We start from the raw sequence: 22,295 nt of genomic DNA on the forward strand, positions 1-22,295 counted from the left end.
GCTGCAGTTCGGGGAATTATATGAAGTTACAGGCAAATAATTATATTGCTATCATACACTGCAGGTAACTCTATGAATAATTACAGTTCTCCTGCCCATTGCTGTACATCAAAGGCTGTCAGATAAGGGTCCATTTCCAGTGTCTGTTCTTTTAAAAGCTGTATGTGATGTATCTGTCCCTATGCTGAAAGCTGTAGCTCATGCTCAGGATAACTACTTTAGCATAGCCACAAGCTCCTCATTTGATCCGTGTCCAGTGAAATTACTGCTTAATGTGAATCAGCCTAAAACTTAGCTCCTCAGTAGAAATCTTGCGGTACTCTGGTCTTGGAGAATGATTTCACCAATGGCAAAATGTTTTACTGTGAAATTGCATTAGCTGCATGCAGGATCAGGGTCTTTATCAGTGGATGTATGTTATCTCTTCCACTGTACACCAAAACCTGAGAAGCCACAAACAGTTCTTTTATGGACTTATAACCACCTCTACAGGTTTTTTACTATATTGAAAACATTGGGAAAAAAACAAAGGGAGTTTTGATGTCTGCTTTCTGACCGGCAGCCCTGTATTCGTAGTCCAGCAGCTATAGTCACAAACAGGAGGCCAGCGCTGCTCACAGAGCGGGAGCACCCTGAACAGTGTTAATGTTTAGTTAACCTTTTCTTCTGATTAATTAAGTGGCTGGTTGAATACTAATCCCTATCCATTACTTACCAATATTGCCATAATTTTGTCTCCCAGGTATAGTAGATTGAAATGCCTGGGAAGCAGCCTGAACCACTGAAGGTACTAGTGGGAACTGCCTTACTTTGTAGGCATAACATGACTGAAAGCGTTTTTCTTCCCCCATGATTAATAAAAAATCAGGCCTCTTATTCCTACCTTAGGTTTTAGTTTTAAACAAGCTGTTGAAATACAGACTGTATGCACACACACACACACACACACACACACAAAAAAGGTTCGTAACAGGCTTTGTTTGGATTGAAAACAGAATATTTTTACTGTCTTGAAAATAAAGAGAAATACAGCTATATAAAAGTCTAGCCTCATGTAATAACATAAGGTTGCTTTCTGATTTGTTGGACAAGGAAAATTTATGTCTGCAATCACACTATAAATCTTGACAATTGCACAGAGATTAAAAACATACTGTATGTATATGAGAAGTGCCCCAGTCAACAATGCCTGCTAGAGCCAGCGCTGGGTTTTCTTCTGGGACAGTCTGGTGCCATCAGACGCGGGTAGGAAGGGTCTGGCCAAGCATCTGCTGAGATGAAGGATGCAAAGACCCAGTCAGCATGTGTCTGCAATGGAATGTTACTGCCGCAAACCGAGGAACCGTGCGACGGTCTGCTTTAAAGAGGTGAAGGAGGTATCTCGGTACAGCTGTTCAACTTTCTGCAAAAATCCAGGTTCTGCTCTTCCCTCCTGCGGAGGTGGTGGTGCTGCAGAGACCCCTTGGAAGGACATGGGGCTCGGCCGCCCTGTCCCTTGGAGCCCGCAGCATTTCATCCTGTGGGCTTCTTCGCAGACTGCAGCTGAGAGTAAGTATTTCACTTCTACTGCCAGAGTTAGTTCTGCTGCTTTATATGATTTCTTCAGTATAAAATGTGAGTAGGTTGCCAATATTAAATCATTTCTGTATAAAAATGGAGAGCCCTACACAGATGTATAGTGCGTGGTTTCAACCAAGGGGCATTCATTGCCTTTTCTCTCTGTACAACTCGGAGTTACTCAGCAGTTTATGCATGAGGGGGGAAAAAAAAGTGCAACAGGAGACATAACCAGTACTAACAGTGCACTAAATTGAAAATAAAAAATTTTGCCTTTTGCCAGGTGAATGAGTGAGCAGAACATCAACTTATCGAAAACCAGCACCGATGGAAGTGCAGATTTTTGCTTGAATGAAACAATATTTCACTTTCTATTAAAAAAAAATAATGCTCAGGCTATTGGTCAGGATGTTTCTATGGTAACCAATATAATTTCATTTTAGTGATAGATTACAGAGGAAGACTCCAGGGAGGTTTGAGATGATGGAGTTTCGTCTGACAGAGACAGCCTGCCAGGCTGTGTCTCTGGAGTTATTAGGTGGTTCTGGTTCTGGTTTATATTTACTGAACACAGCTTGGGATGGCTGTGCGCTACAGCGTCTTGGAAAAAATACTAGTTGGGCTATTCAGCTCTGACAAGGAGTAGCACTGAAGTTTGCTCACTACCAGGGTGTTGGTGTAGTGGTAGTCAGCAACCGAATCCAGTCGATCTGACCCAGATGCCCTCATACCTTTTTGTTCCTCAAAGCCCCCGGGGTGTGTGTTGCAGCTCCGTTATTCACATTCCTGTCTTAAACCAGCCGGGGGGAGCCTTGTGAAAACATGTTCATGCACGTGTTTTGCAGCAGTGAGGGAAGGGCAGAGCAAACCCACCGTGGCCCCGGGGATGCTCGGGGATGTCTGTTGCCACCCTGGCACCAGTCTGCGCCGGGGGAGTTAGACCTGCGGTACCCCTGCTCTGGCGACTGGGAGAAGCACCACTTGCTTGGCTCCAAGCTGGTGTTGCTAAACACCTAATGAAAGATCATAAATTGAAAAATGTCTTATCCATAGGTGTTGCATCAGTCCCAGCAAGCCTGAGTAACGGAGCGGAGGAGTGGGGCTGGCCAGTGGGTGCACAGCCGAGGCTGCAGTGCGCTGCAGCCATGGGGCAGGTGATGTCCCGAGCATCCCTGAAGGCCTGCGCTGATGGACCCGGTGCTGCGGGCCCTCCCTCGGGTGGCAGCATCTTCGCTTTCTAACGGGTTTGTGGCCCAGACATCATGGAATTTATATTAATTTAAATATAATTTTTATACATTATATATTAATTTAGAGGGAGAGAGAGAGAGAAAGACCAAGGGAGAGTTAAAGGTGTTCAAGTAGGGGAAATATTCTTATCTCATGGAGAGTTAAAGGTGTTCAAGTAGGGGAAATATTCTCATCTCATGTCTTTTTCCTTTCCTTCTAGTTTTCAACGAGGGAGATAAGAACCCTGATGTGCTCTTTTCTTCTGATCTGTCAGACCTTGTTTTTACTTGGTGCCAGGGTCCATGGAGTTACTCCAGGCTAGTGTACTTGGAGCAGAATTTCCCTATAAAATGTGTATCAGGTAATTTTTGGATTTTGAGCCCTTTTACCACAGCCGTGCAGTGCAGGATTGATTGCAGTGGTTTAGTAAAGAATCAGCAAGCAACACAATTTGAGATCTTTGCTTTTAAAAGTTAGCTGCTTATACTGCAGGTATAGAATAGAGGTAAAGATACAGCATGTGGAAGAAAGCTAATTTTCTATTTTTTGGGGGGGATCAATATTCCATGGAAGGGAAAGAGATCTATTCCCAGCTATAGTTTTATAAACAACTTCATTATGCCTATTGTCATAACAGCCCTTTTTATCTCCTCTGTCAATATTTGTCTCTATCAGGCCATGTCTTATTTTTAAAGTGAAAAAATCCATCATTGTGGCAAAAGGGAAAAAATATATATTAACAGCCCTTGTGCTAATTTATATTTGAGGCTCGAGGCCCAGAAGTTTCAAAGAACTCCTGTCTAAAACCAGCACGTTCTGTATTAATTGCATATTAGAGCTGCTGCGGTGAGTTCCCACACCTTTTCAGCCCAAGGTTTAGCAGGAGGTGCACAGGGGAGTGCAGCGGTGCTTGCCACGTGTCTTTGCAGGCAACAAAATGTTGTGAGAGATTGCAGCTGCCCATGGCTGACACCAGTTCCTGGGACCCTCTCTTAGGAAAGTGGGAAAGCGGCGAGTCAGCAGGAGTTAGAGACGGCGGTGGGGAGAGGCAACCTGCAGCGCTCCAGCTGAGCTGGCAGTTCATCCAAATCCCTCTGTAATCTCACCTCGCGTGAAGACTGCGGGTGACCTTGCCTTCGGTGGGGTTTGAAATCCCGTTTGTTACTTTCGAGGCTAATTCTGGTGTAGACTGCCCTTGCCTTGCCTCCAGAGGTGATGTGCTGCCCGTGGCTGGGTGTCCTGGCTGTGCCCTTGGGGGTCCCATGGGCTTGGGCAGCCCCACTGAAGTGAAAAAACCAAAGTGTACACTTGAGAGTCTCCTAACAATTGAACCAGCAATGAAATTGCATAACATTTCTGGCTGGAAAGCTGCTCCTGAAGCCACACTGGTGCCAGACTGAACAAGAGTAGGCTTCACGTGGGGCTGGTGTCCCACTTTTTAATTCCCAGAGGTTTTGCTGCAGCAGGTGATGTAGGGGATGTATATGCATTACTAAACCCCTCATTCTTATGTTTCCTTAGCACTGTTGAGACTAATCCGTACTTCATCCTGACATTTCACTGGTTTTAGTTTTGTGAAATCAGTATCCTTATAAAAATATCGTGTATCTACTTAGAGGGGAGAAAGATTTATTGTTCATTGTAACCATTGCTGTTGAGAAAAACACATGAGGTATTTCAGATACATACCATTTCCATGCTCATTCATCTTGAGCGCTATGGAAGAAATTTGTGATATATTTTTATTCCATTTTGACGTTGTGCACAGACATATACAGAAGACTGCAGTGGTAACTGAGCCTCCAATATTGCATTTAATGTGTGTAACACCTGGTGTTAGTAGAGAAATAATTATAGTGCTTAAACTCTATGGCAGGTGTCAGGAATAAAAATGTTCCTTCTTCCTCATTTAAATATACAGGGGATACTCTGCACAGAACAGAGTGAGTTCCAGCCTGTCTGCCGGAACTCTCTGCCGCCTTTATTTGAGACAAAATAAGTCTTAAGTCTCAGAACCAGATTTCTGACTTTACGCTGCTGGGGTGTGCACCAATAAGCATTTCATCATTTAATAGAATTATAAAGAAAAGGTAGAATAAGTTATGTGTATGTAATTTTTATTTGCTTGAGGGCAAGGAAGGTGCCTTTGCAGACTTAAGATGATAAACGTACATCCCTGTGGGGCCTCTTTCCTTGGGCTGGTGGGATTTCCCAGGCAGGAATGTTGGTACGCCCTTCCCTGTAGGCAGCGGGGACCTGCCGGTGCCCCATGCTCCTCTCCCTCATCCTCTGCGGAACAGCACCTGCTTTGAACCATGGGGGTTGGGGAAGGTGTTCCATAGCTTCGCGGGCAGAGCCGGCTAAACAGTGCATGGCGTGCCAGGTGGCAGTGGCCACGCTCTGTGGCTGCTGGCCGGGGATCTGGCTGGGCGCTGGTGCAGCAGGGCTCGGCAGGACAGGGCTGTAAGCACAAGGCACCGGCAGGGGTTGCTCCTTGGGCTTGCAGGGAAGCTGCTAATCTTGCTTTTCATTTTGTCCGGCAGCTCTTCGTGTGCTTGCTCTCTCAGCCTGCGGTAGCTTCTTCGTGGTGTAGCGGGGTGGTGGAAATGCCTGTCCTCATCACAGCAGTGAGGAGTGGAAAGGCTTAATGTGGAATCTGAAGCAGAATGAGGAAAGGGATGGGAAAAAGATGAAATTGAGAAAATCTCTTTAGAACAATTAGTACGTGTCAGTACATAGCTCATCAAATGCAGTGCATAGGCAAATAGCATCATTTTAAAAAGGTTAACACCTTGGCAGAGTTAATTGCTGTTCTTCCTCTAAAATTCCAGTGTAATTTCTGATTTCTTACTCTGTTGTTTATCTTTCAGCTAAGTAGATTTTAAAGAAAAAAAATATTTATGCCAGTTAAGCATTATGGCTTAAATATTTAAGTAAAGCTAAGCAAATGAAACGTAATAGCATAAATATTTAAGGAAAGCAAAGCAAACAAAACCAGAAACTTACACAGCTGAAGGAAACTGCCTCAAATCTGAGGAAGAAAACATTATAGCCAAAAATTTGTACATTAATCATTTAATCACTGAGTTGAGTCATTTTGTGCATTGAACTTTTTTTCCTTCAGATGTTGGGGTTCTTTTTCCTCGTTCTCTGCAGTGCCCTCAGCCTGTATTTTGCTTCTTTGCATGCACAGAGTGGATTCTGAAACTTGTGCTTTTCCTTAGGGAGTGTACATCTTTGCCAAGTATTATGCACCACAAATATTTGTGATACAAGATCCGTTCAATAGATGGCCCATAACCAAGTATGTGGTATTTATTACAGCAGTAGTTACGTTGTCCTCCTCTGTCCAGTGCAAAAACATGTATCTGTGACAAGACTGTGCGGGTCAGCAAAGCCGGTTTATATACCCAGCACAGCAACGCTGTAGTCTAAACAGGCTGAAGCAGCCTGGGTGCTATGGATTTAGCAGTTAACGTACAAAAGTGCAAAACAGTTTTAATGTCATCGGTGCTCCTGTGGGACAGTACCTAATTCAAAGAGACATACAGTGATTTATGGATTTCAGTGCTTTTTCCTCCTGGTTGTGCAGAGGAGGCTGGAAATGTGAAGGGCTCTGGTTCTTGGCCATGAATACATGCATCTTCCCATAGCAATTCTTTATTTTTATTCCATTTACATTTTCTTTTGCTGAACAGACTCATGAAGGCAAGCTCAAACACTTTAAAGGGAGCATACTTGGGGAAAAATGATTTGCCTCCTCATCTTGCCTCATTTCTCCATGAGCCTTGACATGCTCAAAAGCCCTGGACTTCAGGTGATTTCCTTGTGGACATCTTCCTCCCGGCACATGTTTCCTGTGTGAACGAAACCTGAGGTTTTTCCTTGTAAATAAAAACAACCTCTGTAGAACTCGAAGTGCACTGGCTTTGAAGTTATGATTGTGTTAAGGAGGGTAGTGTGGTGGAAACACTCCATCAGATTACCTTCGTGGTGCTGAGAACAAATGCCTGATTAGCTGTTCCTGTGGCTGGAGTGATTCCGACAGAAACGTGGCAATAATCAGCTTGGGAAGCAGGACGCAGTGTTAGAGATGCCACCCTGCCTGAGCTGCTGGTGAGGGGTGGTGCCCCCCGCATCCCTCATCCCCACAGCCTTGCCTTCCCAGCAGCAGGATGCGCCGCTGCCACCGCATCCCGCTGGTTCCCCCGTCGTTCCTGCTCGCCTGGGAGAACTGGGGTCTGTGGGCTGCCCCGGGAGCTCCAGGTGGCCACCTGCACCCCCACGGCAGGTCTGGGCTAGATACAGAGCTGCAGCTCACCCCTGCGCTGCGCAGCTCCTGGGCTGGGGGCTTCCCACAGCCCCCATCCCATCCGATCCCACCCCATCCCATCCCACCCCACCCCCCTGGTCAGGTTGGTGCGGCCGGGACAGGCGGTCACCCCCGGCAGAGGGAACGCTCCAAGCCCAGCTAGGAGCTGCTTTCCGTATTGGCTGTAGATGTATGTTACAGCCTGATGCACTTAATATTTAGCTCTTTTCTTAACAAAGCAAATCCTTGTTTTCTCAGAGTTGTTGGGTTTAGTATTTATAATGTTTATTTATAATGCTTGTAAGTGATAACAATAATTGGTCCTTTTCCACACTGGAAGTCTCTTAATTTATTAAACGAAGGTGATATTTCCTTGCTTGAAGACTGATGCTGATTTCTGCTGTTCAGATAAGTACACTGTACCCTCGGTTATGATCTTAGATAGCAAACAGAGCAGCATTCACATTCATATTATTCACTTCTTATTGCACTAGAAAATGAAGAGGGAGATTTCTTATTTATTGGATTAATTAACTTTTTTACTTGTGATATCTGTCAGCTTTTGGATGGGAAGGAAAATTCGTTTAAAAAAGATCAGCAGCATCTTAAAACCCCTTTGCTACTTAAGTAAAACTACTTCAAATATGTTGAATGCATTCAGAAAAGTTCATGACAAAATATGTTTTTAATTTTAAAATTTTCTCTGTACTGAATAATAGAAATGAACGCTAAAGTTCATGAATAGAATTTCTGGTTATTGACTCATTTTAATACTTTACAGCTAATTGCTCTGATTATAATGTCTGTTTTGAATAGTTTTATTCTGTCTGGAACTGGGAAACAAGTTTTCCTGTTATTTCAACTCCCGTTTGGTTTCTGCGCTTTGAATGAGGCGGCCGTGGAGGAGAAGCCGACTGAACAAATGGAAATTAATAAAATATTCTCCCTGCACCTGCGGAAGAAACTACAGCTGATTCATAGTTTCAGCACTGCTTGTAGGTATGTAATTGGGAATTTCTCCCAGTTCTGCAGTCTGACTACCCCTGAAACTCCTGGTACAGTTACTGCGTGGTTATGTAGTGGTTTGGTTGAAGTAACGAGGAATCTCTGTAAAGTTGGACCTGATGTGCCCTGTCACATTGAAGTTTAGTTTTTAGAAAGAAGATGTGGTTCTAGCTAAGTACAAGATGTTTTATGGTTTTGCTTTCTTAAGTTACCTGTTGGGGAGACCTGAATGTAGGTGTGCGTGTACTCGTATAGCTGTGAACCGCAACATAACCCCCCCGTTCAAGGGGGTAGCCTTCTTAGCATCCCGAATGCATCATGAAATATGATACAAAATAAGCATTATGTGGCTGCTGTGCTGAATCTTATTTAGGCAAATAGGAATTTAGCTGTTTTCCTCCTACCTTCCTTTCCACCTAGAAAAACAGAATACAGTTATACAGTGTCAGCAGTTTCTCCTGCCGTGGTGGAGCAAACTGTGGGATTTCTGACCTTAGATTCTGTGTTTCAGTTCCAAGATTACTTTTTTTAGAAATTCTCCTTAGTTGCTTTTTTTCCTCCTTATGTATGTAGTATTTGTCTTTTGTTTGGTTGGTTGGTTTTGTTTGGTTTTTTGGGTTTTTTTGGTCAGATAGAAGCAATTCATCAGCTTCAGTTACGTTATCTTTGTGAGAGGAAGTTTGAGGGTTTTTTTTTTTTTTTTTATTTAAGTGGATTTGCTTTACAGTTCTCATCTGGTCACCTTTTGAGCACCATGGCATCTTTGGTCTCTCCTGATTTCTTCTCTTGGGCAGATTTGAAAAGTACCAGCTGTGAAAATAGTTACCTTCAAATTTGCAGACAACAGATCTCTGCATGCTGTTCCTGTGTGTCTGCCTTTCTCACAGGGATTTTTGTGGGGGCAGCGAGGAAGAGGAGGACTCCTCAGCAGCCAGCCCTCACCCATGCCAGCTGCTCAGCTCACATCCTTGAAATTCTTGTCAATCCAACTCAGGCTTCCCAGGAGGTGGTAGGAAAAAGACAGGCATTGGGATGCTGTGATACTGAGAGTGTATCAGAAGAGGCTTTATGTTTTGAAGATAAAGCTGTTGCAGGATGAAGGACCCAGGGCTCAGCACAGCCCCCGATCGTGGCTGCACGGGCTCACTGGGAAGGAGCGACCTTGCAACTAGAGAAATGTCTCAGTCATAGAATCACAGAATGGTTTGGGTTGGAAGGGACCTTAAAGACCATCTAGTGCCACCCCCCTGCCGTGGGCAGGGACACGTTCACTAGAGCATTGCTCAGGGAGCAGTGTGGAGCGCAGTTCTGCTGTCTTCTCCTCCACCAGCTCTCACAGCAGTGCACATGGGAAAAAGGAGCCTAAACTGTCTGCTCCGGTATTACAACAGGCTTAGTTGTCCTGTCGGGGCAATGGATAGCTATTGCAAGGCAAACAAGTCTTCCAGTTGCCCCCTGTGGCAACCAGGACCCAGCACTTGAAGAAAGCCACAGGACAGAAGTGTTTACATGGGTATGGAGCTCTCTCCTTCCCTCCTAACCCTCATTTGCAGCTTTGGCTAGCTTCCAGGCATCGATCCCTGGGCTTTTAGCTACACATCGGCTTTCAGAAATATGAACTCTTTATTCTTCCTCCTGTGTTCACAGTAACGTGGGTGGAAAGCTGTCCCTCCTCCGGGTGTAGTTGCTGGTATCCCCAGGGACAGTGGAAGCCCCTCCATGTGTCACAGGGCACCTCACTGGGCTGAGCTTTAGGTGGGCTTCCGTCAAGTACTCCTGAAACTCCTAAAATAAACCACGCTTGGTTATCTGCTCATTGATGGGTGAGCTCTAATGAAACAACAGAGCGCTATCATGCAGATATGTTTGCTTTGGTCTGCTTTTCCCAAGTTCCATGGAACACCTTCCTTCCATCTGAGGAAACCTCTGGAAAAAGCCTACTGATGTGTGTAAAACACTCAAAGTAGAGCAAAGAACATGGAAACACTTGAAAAGGAAGTTGTTAGCTTTCTATGAGTGAGCTAGTAGTATTAGGTAGTATATTATATGAATGGTTATATTCAGAGAAGGTTTTGTGTAGGTCACAGCAAATAAGGCCTGGGGCTCATGTTGAATGATGTGACTAAAATGTGGGAAGGTTGCTAATTAAGTTATACTGCCCTGCTAGAGCCTTTTGGGGAAAACAAAATAGTTTATGCTAACACCTAATTGAAATTAAAGGACGTCTAATACTGTATTAAGGGGACCAGCTAAGGTTGTACAACCAACCTTTGGTTACTTCCAAAGCTCAGTGATTTCTCCACTATGTCAGCATCCTTCAGGGCAGCTTTCTCTGTGACACGTAATGTTTAGTGTGTTAGTAAGTATACAGCATTCTGTGGGCCAGCGGTTGCACACACTCACAGCCACAGAGCTGTGTGTAGGTACAGATCAAAGTTGAGGAAACTTACCAAGAGAGCGAATTATCAAAGCAGCGGTGAAGTGGGACTTCAGCAAATGATGGGTGTTGTTGAGTGAGTGTGTTTGTGTCACTCACGGGGGCAAGGACTGATGGATCAGCGTGTAAGGCTGGTGTTTCGCTTTATCCAGGTGCTGTGCCCAATATCTTGTGCCCTCCTCAATAAATTTGTATACATCCTTGCCCTCTAGTGTCTGCATTTTGTACGTCACCCTCGCTTAGTCTGAGTAAACATGCCAGTCTATGTATGCCTGTGTGTGTAAGGACACACGAGGTCTGGTTTACTTCATTGCTCGGTGTGCTGCTTATTTCCAGATACGAAGGTAAGGACCAGACAATGGTACCGTGATCAAAAATGATTGAGAAATTTCTGGAAAATTCTCCTTTCTAAATGTATTCCTAAATTGCACTTTCTTTTTCTTTCTCATAGTCTACCTTTTGGTTTCTATGTGTCTACAGGTAGATATTATTGGATAGGTGTCTCCATGCACAGCTTTGCCAAGAAAGTGTGCTTGGTGGGGTCCTCTTTAGAGGCAGACAGCTCTGTTGATGAGCTGTGAACCCTGAAAAATGTCATGACTTAAAGCTTGAAGGCTGCAGTCTTTTCCTTACCAGGTGTGCTTTAGTCATTGGTCATCACGTATGTGGAAAACCTTGCCCTTTGAGAGTTGCCTGTAAGTGTGACCCGCTGTGTGGTATGGATCCCTGCCCTGGGGACAGCTGACTGCTCAGTGCTGTCCGGTTGGCACTGGCGACTATTTGAGAAGCAAAAAGTTACCTTTCAGGTTGTTATTAACCCTTTGAAAAGGCTGCAGAATACTTCCAACGCCAGAATGTGCTGCAGAGAAGAAAAGCAGGTCTCCCTGAAAGCAGCCCTCTGTAAGAAGGAGCCGCACTGCTATCCCCGTTAGGCTGAGTGCAGGGGTGGGCTGCGGTGTATCGCTGTACTCCAGGTTTGTTAAAAAACGATGCATCTGAAGTTTTCATTACAAAAGTACTCTTGATTTTCATGTTTTCCTCCCCTTTCCTACAGATTGCTAGGTTTTCCTGGAGTTCATTTGCTCCAGTTTCCTACCAGAATGGCACAAAGCGTGAAGCTGAAGGCTCTGTAAATCCCCCAGTTGTTACGGTACCTGTTGAGGATGATCGCAGCCTTGAAAGCTGGGGCTGAACAGCATGTGGCAGCCAGGGAGCTGTAATATTTCTGTGATTTACTGCGTTGTTTCCGAATAAACTACAGCTATATACAGATGCAGATAATACATGCACACATAAAGTCATCATACACCTACGGCTACTATATATATAAAAGACAGAACAGTGTGCCTTATAAAATACAGTGTCTTGCTGAAAAGGGAAAGGGAAAGGGAAACTCAAGTGAAGGAAAACAAAATAAAAATAAGTCTTGGAGAGTTGTAATATCACCTTTGGAAGAGTCAATATTTCTCTCCCAGTTGGCTTGTCAGCTGTATCTACTTAATTTCATCTTCTGATCTAAAAAGGTAGATATGTTTGTGGGAGAGAAGGGTGTGAAAATGACAAGAGAGGGATGAATCAGTCTAGGTGGAGAAACTGAAAAGCTGTGTGTGTAGAAAGTGGGTTTTGTTCCAACTTAGATCTGTCTTTCCCTAAGCTAGTGCTTTCATTGTTAAGAAATCTGGAGTGTTCATGAATAATAAGAAGAACAAGGTACAAAAGGTAAAAAGTCCCTTGCAGCTGCCTAGTGTGATTTATTCTGTAAACAGATGACATAAACCACATATATTTGTTTATCATTACAGGGCTTCCCGTTGGTTTTGGTTCCTTATCTATGAAAGATCCCAAGACAAGTGGAAGCATTTTCCAGAGACTTCTAGCATGAGAGGGTACCAGCCCAAGCAAGCCCCTCCTTGGACCTCTCGTCGGCACTGGGCTGGCTGCGCTGTACTCCACGGCAGCGTGCCAGCCCGCACTCAGCGAGGGGTGAAGGCAGGCATTGGCTGCAAGGTCTGTGTGGCTTCTCAGCATCTGCATCCTCTGTGAGTGTAACAGCCTGCAGGCACTGACTGGTGCACATCATACTTCTTTTGGTTTTCCTCTGTAAAACCCTGCGGGCTTTGAAAATGTAGTGCATGTCATTCATCCTCTGACATTTGGTACATTTGGTATATGAATTTAGCGAGCATGGCTCTCTATGAGCCATATACCCCATACACATACGCTTCCCTGTCATTCAGTTTTTCCTCCTTTACCATGTGAATATTGTAGATCTTAATTTTTTTTTTGCTGCAGTTTCAAATCGTATTTACTTGACAGCACATCATTTGCTTACTTAATCAGCAGACACCATCTTCCAGCCTTCACACAAGAGATGAAACTAAGAAGTATTTTTAGGACAAGGAATGCTTCTGAAGTAGCAATTAGAGTGTTGGGATCAACTTCACAAAATAAACGGGTAAGCAGATGTACACGGAGGCAAATATGCTTGTGAGGAAATGTATTTTGTGCTTTGCATGCTTCTGTATCTCACAATCATTCATCCTCTACAACAAGACTGAACACTCGAGACAAATCTCCATCATAAAAAGTGATACGTGAAAAGGCTGTATCAGGGGTGCCGATGGCCCAGGTAGTCCTCTTCTACCAAGATGCAGCTCTGGCCTCTATGAAATCCAAGTTAATTCACTGTACTGTTTATAGCATTTTTGGTTGTCTTTTCCTTACTTGTGTATCGTTCCAGTTTCCCCACGTAAATAACACCTTAAGCTTATGTGTGGCTAAGAAGGATCCTTGCACTGATGGGAATCCTGAAAAGAGTATGGAAGCACCAACCAGAAGACATGAAGAGGCCAGAAATATTCCTCCTCTTCCTTAGCAATGCTCTGCTGCCTGGCTTTTAATGCCCTGGCTTTTTAATCTCTACCAATTTACTAACCCTCTTTTCTAGGCACTGGAGAAGGCACATGCAGGATAAATTATCTGCTCCAAAGCCACATGTGAAAGAGCAGATACAGGATTATACCAACTGAAAAGTTAGAGCAAGCCTCTCTTATCTTATGATTTAATATAGTAGGAGACAGTCATTTCTATAAGTTAAAAAGCAATAGATTGAGATACATTCATCACAGATTAACTGAATTTCTTCCTTGAAGGGGCTCATTGGAATGTATGTGATGTTCATTGTTGTGTGAGATGCTGTTTAAAACTTTTAACAACAAGATAAAAGCTTGTGACTAGGAGAAAGAACTGCTGTCATTGCTGGATTTAATAAATCTTTGGCTGGGACAATAAGCCTGTGATAAAGCCAGACAAAGCCTATTGCTTAGAAGTTATTTTGGCAGGTGGAAAGGAAAGACATTCTGTCATTGTGGTTTGGAGCCGTGCATATCCCTGAGCATGCTAAACCCTTGCTGGGGTCCCCGGGGAGGAGGCAGAAGCTTTGTCTGTCCCTCACGGTGATCATGGACTCGCAGAGTGGCTGGGTTGGAAAGGACTGCTGGAGTCTACCCAGTCCCATGCTTAAAGCTGGGCTGGCTAGAGATGGCCGGATGCTCAGGACCGGGTCCAGTTGGGGTCTGAGTATCTCCAAGGATGGAGTCTCCAGTCAGCCCAGCCAGCTGATCTCCATCCTCCTGCAGCTCCCTTGTGTGGTGGCACAGGTCCCCAACAAGGGTACATGTCTGGCAGTCATGGAGCCCATCAGAAAGCCAAAAACATGGAACAAAATAAGGCTTGGAGCTGTGAACCATAAAGTAGTCCCCTGTTTTTTTTATTCTTCCCATGCCCAGAAAAATTACGCATTCTTTGAAAGAGAAATTGTATATTTCTTCTGAATAGACTGGGTTTCTTTAGACACCATCTTGCCAGTTTATCCTCTAGTGCTGACAATCTAGCCACATACACCAAAAAGTTATAAGAATATTTATCCACCTAATAAACTAGAAGCTCACAGATGGTGTAATTAAAAGGTGAAAGAACCTAAAGTCTTTGGAATTGAAGCATTTAGGTAGAATGTTCTATCATTGGGTACAATTGTTAAAAAACTAAGTCCCATCAAAAATCTCCAGTTTGCATTGAGTTTGTTAGATACAAAGAACTATGAGCTAAGAGCTGATATGAAATTGACATCATTAATTCTTCAGGAACATTTCAGATTTGTCTTCAGTGCTAATGCAGGTCTGAGATGGACCTGTGCAAGAGGATGCCTCAATTTCCATCAGAGACATCGCTGCTGCTGTCACATCCATGAGGAATGAATTAACCGCTGCTTAAAACAGAAATCCGCAGTAGACAAAATAGAAGAGGTATGTATATATACCGTATGTATAGAGATATGTACAAAATGTATATATGTGTTTATGTTCACTTTCATTTCTGTATGTTAAGACTCAGAGTGAAATCAGGCAGCATAAGATAGCTCTGTGGCTTTGGGACACTGGAAAACAGTTTCTTCTGGCTATGTGGCTTGATCCCCTGGTGTCTAAGGAGGAATTTGGACATTTTTCCCTGTAGTTGAGACATCTTTAGAGCAGCATCTTCCCACACCCCCCGCTGCCCTGCTGCCCTCACTTCCTTGCCTCAGCAGAGGCGGTTGCAGCCTCTCCATCAGCCACCTGTATCTGTGAGCCCCCTGCCTGCATTCAGACTTTTGCAGATGTGGCTGTGACGTTGCTGTAAGCTTGCAGACCCCGTTGCTCGGTGAGAAGCCGCAGGGCAGCGTGACAGGGGCAGCATCTCCCCGGCACAGAGCGCCAAGGGGCCGCTAACCTGTAGCGTCGCATCCCCATGGCTGCAATTACACAGGGAGCTGTGGCAGCAAACACAATTATCGCCTAACAAACCTTAAACAAAGAGCTGATTCATGCTCTGTTGCCCAGTTATAACACTGTAGCGCTAATTGAGAATTGCAGCTAACCAGCCACCAGCACTGCGCTTTCCTTCCTGCGCCACCCTGAGCGCCAGGCGCTTGGTGGAGTCGGGGACACGTGGCTGGGCTCCCATGCTGAGTAATCCTTCACAAATCATTTGTTACCGATGGTACAGGACTTCCTATTGGTCAGGTAAAATGTCGAGCTTTACCCCTTCCAACAGTTAAGAATTAGAGAAGAAAATTGCTGTTTGGCAGCACGTCCGTACCTGCATGTGGGTAGTAGAGAGGCCGCTGAGGGACAGCCTGGATCAAGTGCAAAGGGAATTACAAAAAGTTTTTTCTCTAAAAAAAACAGTGTTGTTTTCCTTAGGTGAGGGTTAGAAGTAAGAACTAGGACCTGCTGAACTCCATGGGACACAGTAAGTGACACTTTATGATGGATGGAGTCATAAGATTAGGTTAACTAAAGATTTTTATAGCAGCTAATGGGTTCAGAGAAATAGCTAAAGCTACTCAAATACATTTTGCACAGACCATTAGGCTGCCAAGAAAACCCATTTGCTGGCTGAATAGCATCAACAGTCCACGTGTTATTCACATTGTATAAGTACTATGAGATGAATTACATGTAAAATTAATTTCACTGTTGAAGAAGGAACTGGGACAAGAAGTCACATTTTGGTAAGTTAATGAAATTAAGTAATTTCTTTTTCGTGTATTTGTAAATGAAAAACAATAGACAAATACATTTCCTACTGTAAATTAAATAGTCCTTAAAAGGAGCTCACCTCTTTAATAAAAGCAGCTTGGCTAGATGAAAATGGCTGGTTGGAAAGGGAGTAGGCAGGACACCGATGAAGTGGTGTTTGCAGGAGTGCTGTATTTTGCGTTCAAGGGTTAGAGTGGCAAGTTCCTGCTAAAGCAGGGAAGGTTATTTCATTTGCCTTCTGTACTTTCTACTGTTCTGTTTTATTATCATAGAATCATAGAATCATTTAGGTTGGAAAAGACCTTGAAGATCAAGTCCAACCATTAGCGAGCACTGCCAAGGCCACCACTAACCCGTGTCCCTAAAGTCCAGCCTGCCCAGATCGTGCTATTAATAGGAATTAGTTGGTACACTTCCTCAAGATCCTCCTGTCTTAAAATTTCATAAACAGACTAAAAGTTAACATTGAGTCACTTATCTATGAGCTAAATGAGTGTTTATGCTTTTCCATATGTTATTGCAGTGCATAAATTCGTACTTCACTAAACACTACCCACATGTACCCCAAAGGATTCATTTTTTTTGTCCTTAACTAACACTTGTTCAACAGCTTGAGTCAACGTGTGAAAAAATTATAAAAGAAGCTGTGGTCTAAAAAAAACCCCGGTTTTTAATGATAGACCTTTAATTTATTGTTGATTAATCTGGGGACGATGTAACCAGTTCTGTCTCTGCCCGCCAGAGGAGGTGTGCCTCTGAGGCAGGGTTTGGGAAAGTGACCATCTCTCTGGGATGCTCGGGCTGCAGTGAGGTGCCAGCTGCCCCCCTGTGCAATGAGGGTTTATAGTCAATATGTAGGTTCATGGGTTTGAATTCTTACACATCTGAGCATCTTAAGTAAAACACAACCACAATCCTGTTTTTTTAATGGCCAAAAAACCCGTAAATACACCTTTTTTTTCTGCTTAAGGAAGATTTTTACAGTCTTTGAAGGACAACAGCAGCATCAGGAAAGAGAAAAGAAAAGCAAACTCTTTGCTTAACAACACCCTTGATGCATCTTTGTCAGCAGGGACTGAACCTGGCACTTTGGAGCTGAAACTGTCAGCACCTGCCCAAGCTGAAAAATAAAACCTGACAGCACGGTCACAGTAATGTGATCCACCCCTGCAGCCCGCGGCGGAGGGCCAGTGTCACCCAGTGGGAGCAGGATGTGTGCGTGTGTCCTTGCAGACTCTGGACCGTCCTGAAGACAGCAGTGCTGCTAAGGTCAGCTTTCCAAGCGAGTGGCGAGTGGTCTCCTCTTCCCGTTCTCTCTCAATTACTTTAGCACGGTGAACCGGGGACCTGATGCAAGCACTTAGCTCGACATACTGCTGTGGCATCACTAGATCAGGGCACGGTGAGCAGCGTTTTTTGTCTCCCATCATCACCATGTCAGAGAGAAGCAAGGCTTTGGTGTGCAGGGAGCTGGCAGGCATCGCCTTGCTTGCCTCATTCCCTTGCCCCAAATCCATACGTGACAGAGTCCCACAGTGGCCTGAAATAAATGATCCGTACTTAGAAGTAATTCCTGCTGGCTGTAAGTAAACATTCACCATCTTGGCTTTAAATAATGCTAGAGAAAAATCACCATCATTAATATTCACTATATGATTTAGCTGTCTACAGAATGAATAAAACAAGAGTAATAATCCAGGAAAAAAGGGGATATGCATCAATTTTTATGAATTATTCTGAAAAGGCAGTCTTTTATATCGGCATACTGTTAAACTAAGAGGGATTGTGCATGGAAGCATGTAATCCTGTATGGTATACACTTAATGGTGAAGGTATAGGAAAGAGGGTGGCAGAATGTAAGACACATCCTGGCATACAGAGATGAACAGACCAAGCTGTTTTAAGTCTTAAAGCTGATGACCATGGCTCCCAAGATAGAAAAATGATTCTCAGACCAACGTTGCACCCTTTTGTAGGCCTATGCTTCCATGCCACCCCATCTATGCCTTGAAGAAGCCTGTTGAGGCCAGAGGCAGCACCGTCTGATGTGGGCTGGCTGCACTGACTGCATCCTTACCTGTGGTTCCTACTGTGGAGGCCCTGAGGAAGGACGGTGTTCATACAGGAATTCGGCAGGTTTGCAGACCAGATTTTTGTCTCCATGGGCAGGAGGGAGTAGCACCCACTGTCTTCCTTGGCCACGGGGCTTTGATGTTCTCCTACAGCTACCAAGGTAGGATTTTGGATCCCCCTGTGAACGCCTTCCAGGAGGGTGTTGTCTGACCTGTAGTTGCCAAAGCAGATGAGATACTTTCCTCTGTCTTCTTTTTGCAGTTGTAATGATTCTTAACTACGTAACCAGGGCTCAGATGCACCTTGTAAGTCACAGGCTTTCTTTCCCCCTATTTTTTCGGAGCATGCCTGGGGCAGTGCCCGCAGCTCCCACACTAGGGAGCCCCGGGGTCAGAACCAGCACTGTAAAGCTGCTGTTTGATGATGTAGCGGCAGTGGAGCAGGGACTTGGGACTTTGGAAGGGCTGGTACTACTGTGTTCTTACATGACGTGAGCAGAACAGCCCCACCATGCTCCACCTGCACACTGTTGGCAGGTTTCTGGAATCCAACAAGATTTTACAGGGAACAGTTGCTTCATCTCAAAATGGCTTAAAGTGGTTACCTGGTACCCATGGAAAAAAGCTAAGATCTACTCAAGATCTGATCAAAATGTAAAATAAATTAATAAACAGAAACAGACAAGAGACCACAGAAAACCTGGGGGTTTGTGCCGCAGTGTTTTAACACTTTTACGCCACCGTATTGCAGAGCCTGTGCTGACTTGGCACTGATAGATCTGAGGGCTGGGAAGTTGCTGGCGTGGGAGGATGGAAGCTGGTTTTCCCAAAGTCCAACTTACGCAGCCAGTTTACCCACTGAAGCCACCCCCTGCCCACGTAAAAGCTAGTCTTTACCAGTGCCGTTGGTACAGGCGTCTTTTCTGTGTGTGTGTGTGAAGGAACTGTTGGCATTTCAGTCAGGAGTTCAGAGCCAGCCCTGCCGCAGCATGCCCGGCCCGCAGGGAGCGCGGCCGGGGAGCCCAGCCTGCTGCCCCGGTGTCTGACTGACCGCACAGCTGAGCCATTCCTGCCTGAGGGATTGCAAGCAATTTTCTTTTATCCTTGCTGAAAATGGCTCATTTTTAATCTCATTATAATATTCATAATATAATCATAATATTCATAATATTTAGAGTCTTCATAATAGAGTCTAACAAATGTTATACACCGGCAGTATTGTATGTGGATTATTGTCCTTTTCAGCCATCTGCCCACAGATGTCCGGATCTCCAGCCTTTTCTACCACTTACCTCATGACATCACTAGTGTGTCTGTTTAATTACCTGCTGCCATTGGTCAGGTTCTTTTACACCCACATTGCACGGTGCTGGGAACATGCACCTACTTCCTCTCCTGATCCTAAGAAGCAGAATTGGGCTTTTTGTTCCATGGATTGCAGGGACTGCGTATGGTGCTAATAACGTGATGGAGATGGTGACAGGTGAGGCAAAGAGAGATGTAATAGACTGATGACTAAGTGTTCCATCGACAAAAACGTATTAATAATTGAAAATAAATGACCACACATGCCTCTGCTTCCAGGGAGAGGCATGATGCCAGCAACGTGTCCCCTGTCTCCCTTTCCCCTGCAGCCCGACTGCCCCCTCCTCACCGTGGTATCTCTTGGCCTGGCAGCCATCAGCACTGCTCCTCTGGCTGCTGTTTACATAGCTCACCTTACATCTCAAATTGGGACTTTTTTTCCTTGGTCCTGATGACCAAGAGGGACTTAAAGGCATTGGCATGTGCTGCTCATCGGTGTAAAATGCAGCCTAGCTCTTCTGAGTGAGCTCCAGCAGGAGTTAGAAGGGAAAGCTGGTACTGTTCCCTGTAGGTCCATTTTCTGTAGAGGGTCTATTTTTGGGTTTGTACATTATATGCAGCCAAGTATACTACAGGCATAAAAAAACTGGAGGAAAAAAAAAAAGTTGAGATCATTCTTAAGGAGAAAAAAAGAAAAAAAAAAAAAAAGAGTACTCCTCTTGGGCTGCAAAAAATAATAGTTACTGAAAATAAAACAGCTACTGAAAATAAATGTTTGGTACAAATAAAAAACTTGGTGGCTGTATGGAGAAAGCAATCAGCAAACCGACATCTTTGAAAATAAATGCACTGCTATGCACAAGCGGTTAGCAATGGTAGTTAAGGCAGTTTGACCCCTGCCCTGTCTGGAGTTCTTGGATTTACTGACCATGATTCAGGGTAAAATAACTTGGCTAAGTGTGATGCTGCACTGCTGCTGCTGCCCCCCTTATGCACGGCTCTCCACAAGGACCCATGCAGGCACAGGGCTCGTGGCCCCGCAGGCTGTGCACCGCAGCGGATGGGCAGCCTGCCCTGGAGCCCACCATTTTTGCCATATAATTCTTAACAATTTGATGACTTAGTGCCTAGGAAGCCATCACACAGAAAGGCTTTGCCAAACTGCTGGCAGGAGTGAAGATACTCCTCTTAGCAGGTATTGCCGGAGAGATGCCAGAGACCCAACACGTGTCCCTCCCAGGAAGCTGAGTGCGTCCCACGGTGAGTACTTGAGAGACCACAAATAACAGGTTCAAATGCAGCAACTTGCCTCCCATAACCCTTCTTCCGTCTTTCCCTCAGTTAATATTAAATAAAGCCGTGACGACTGGCAAGCTGACAGTAAAACAGGGAATTGTAGCTGGCAGCCCCAGATGTGGGAGGTGTAAGTTCACATCTATTTCCTCCAGTGTGGGCTGAAGGTGAATAGCTGATAGAATCCAGCTCGTGGGTCACAGCACAAATCTTATGGGACTCTGGCTTTTGTAACTTTGTGCGTGCAGCCACCCTCAATGTACTCAAAACTTGTGTTTTTGAATTAGTTTTGGAAAAGGCCAGGGACGGTGAGGGCTGGTGGTGTAATTCTGCCTGCATGGGAGAGAAAGGCAAAGCATCTGAGCTGAGTGGAAGCAGCGTCTCACCCCCTCAGCTTTTCTTAGTTTATTATTAATAATATTAATTATGCCTGTAGCACAAAAAGTAATTATCAAAATATTTTCCTAAACATCCTATCAAAAAGACTGTTTACCAAAAAACACTCAACTGTATTAAAGCCTTTTAAAAAAGCTCTTAGAAATTAATAAATACATTTGATTTGTGCTTTTATGGATGCACAGATTCTGTACATGGAAGCATTAAAGTGCATTTAATTATATATAAAGGCAATTAATGTCACAAATGAAGACTAAGCTCTGACTCAGCCTAAATAATTGTCATTATCTATCATATAGCATGCCCAGAAAGCTTATGTCTGTGATGATATTTATGAACAATAAACTTGGTGTTAACATACCAAAACCATTTGCGTATAATTCTGACTAAATAGTAAATGACAACAACCCCCCCCCCAAAAATCACTCCCATTCTTCATTTTTTCCTAGCATAATCACATAGGCATTTTTTACAGTATGTTCATCAGTTACAAAATGCTTCTTGAGCACATGCTATAGGTGACATGCCAGAGCCTGACCGAGTGTGAGTACGTGTGCGAGTAGCTGCTCTGCCGCCCTGTGTTGGCAGCACCGCCAGGCAGTCGGGTGGTTTTTCCTGTGACCAGGGTGGCTGAAGCTCTGCCAGGTGAAGGACAGCTTCCCATGGAGGTGCAGAGCCTACCGTCACCTCTCACTCGACATACACCTACCCAGGTAATCCTCTCTCTGCTCTGTACAGCCTGAGATCTCCATGCTAGAGACAGCTTTACTTTTACATGTTGGGGTTTTTTTTGCAGCACTTTGACTAACACAAGCTTGTGGTTTTGTTGTGTGTGTGTGGGGGGGGTTGTTTGTTTGTTGGGTTTTTTTCAGTTTTTTCAGGTGGGAAATTCCATCAGCTTTCCTTGTCCAACCTTGGTCCTTCTTACTCATGAAGCGCCCCATCACTGACAGCTGCCACCGACATGACATGAAGCACTCTAACGCCAAGGGCCAGTGACACTCGCATCTGCTCAGTTCCCAGGTACACCACCACCTCCCCAGGGACCAAACCCAGTGCCGTCATACCAGTGTGTAGTCAGTGGGTAATAAGATGTATGAAAACAACAG

General features: G+C 44.6%; 1 long non-coding RNA gene across 30 annotated transcripts in view; it reads left to right on the top strand.

Moving 5' to 3' along the window:
• Positions 1-22,295, top strand: part of LOC130147838 (uncharacterized) — a 206,962-nt gene that overhangs the window by 182,502 nt on the left and 2,165 nt on the right. For 11 of the 30 annotated variants that reach the window (XR_008821384.1, XR_008821383.1, XR_008821370.1 and 8 more), the window contains 5 exons: positions 1,417-1,548; positions 3,008-3,148; positions 6,486-6,604; positions 7,916-8,098; positions 12,344-22,209. This is a non-coding gene — a long non-coding RNA (uncharacterized LOC130147838). The remainder of the gene's footprint in view (positions 1-1,416; positions 1,549-3,007; positions 3,149-6,485; positions 6,605-7,915; positions 8,099-12,343; positions 22,210-22,295) is intronic. The other 19 variants (XR_008821379.1, XR_008821393.1, XR_008821386.1 and 16 more) reach the window with 19 other exon arrangements.

The sequence above is a fragment of the Falco biarmicus genome, chromosome 4, assembly GCF_023638135.1.
Source record: "Falco biarmicus isolate bFalBia1 chromosome 4, bFalBia1.pri, whole genome shotgun sequence".
In the NCBI taxonomy this organism is placed as follows: Eukaryota; Metazoa; Chordata; class Aves; order Falconiformes; family Falconidae; genus Falco; species Falco biarmicus.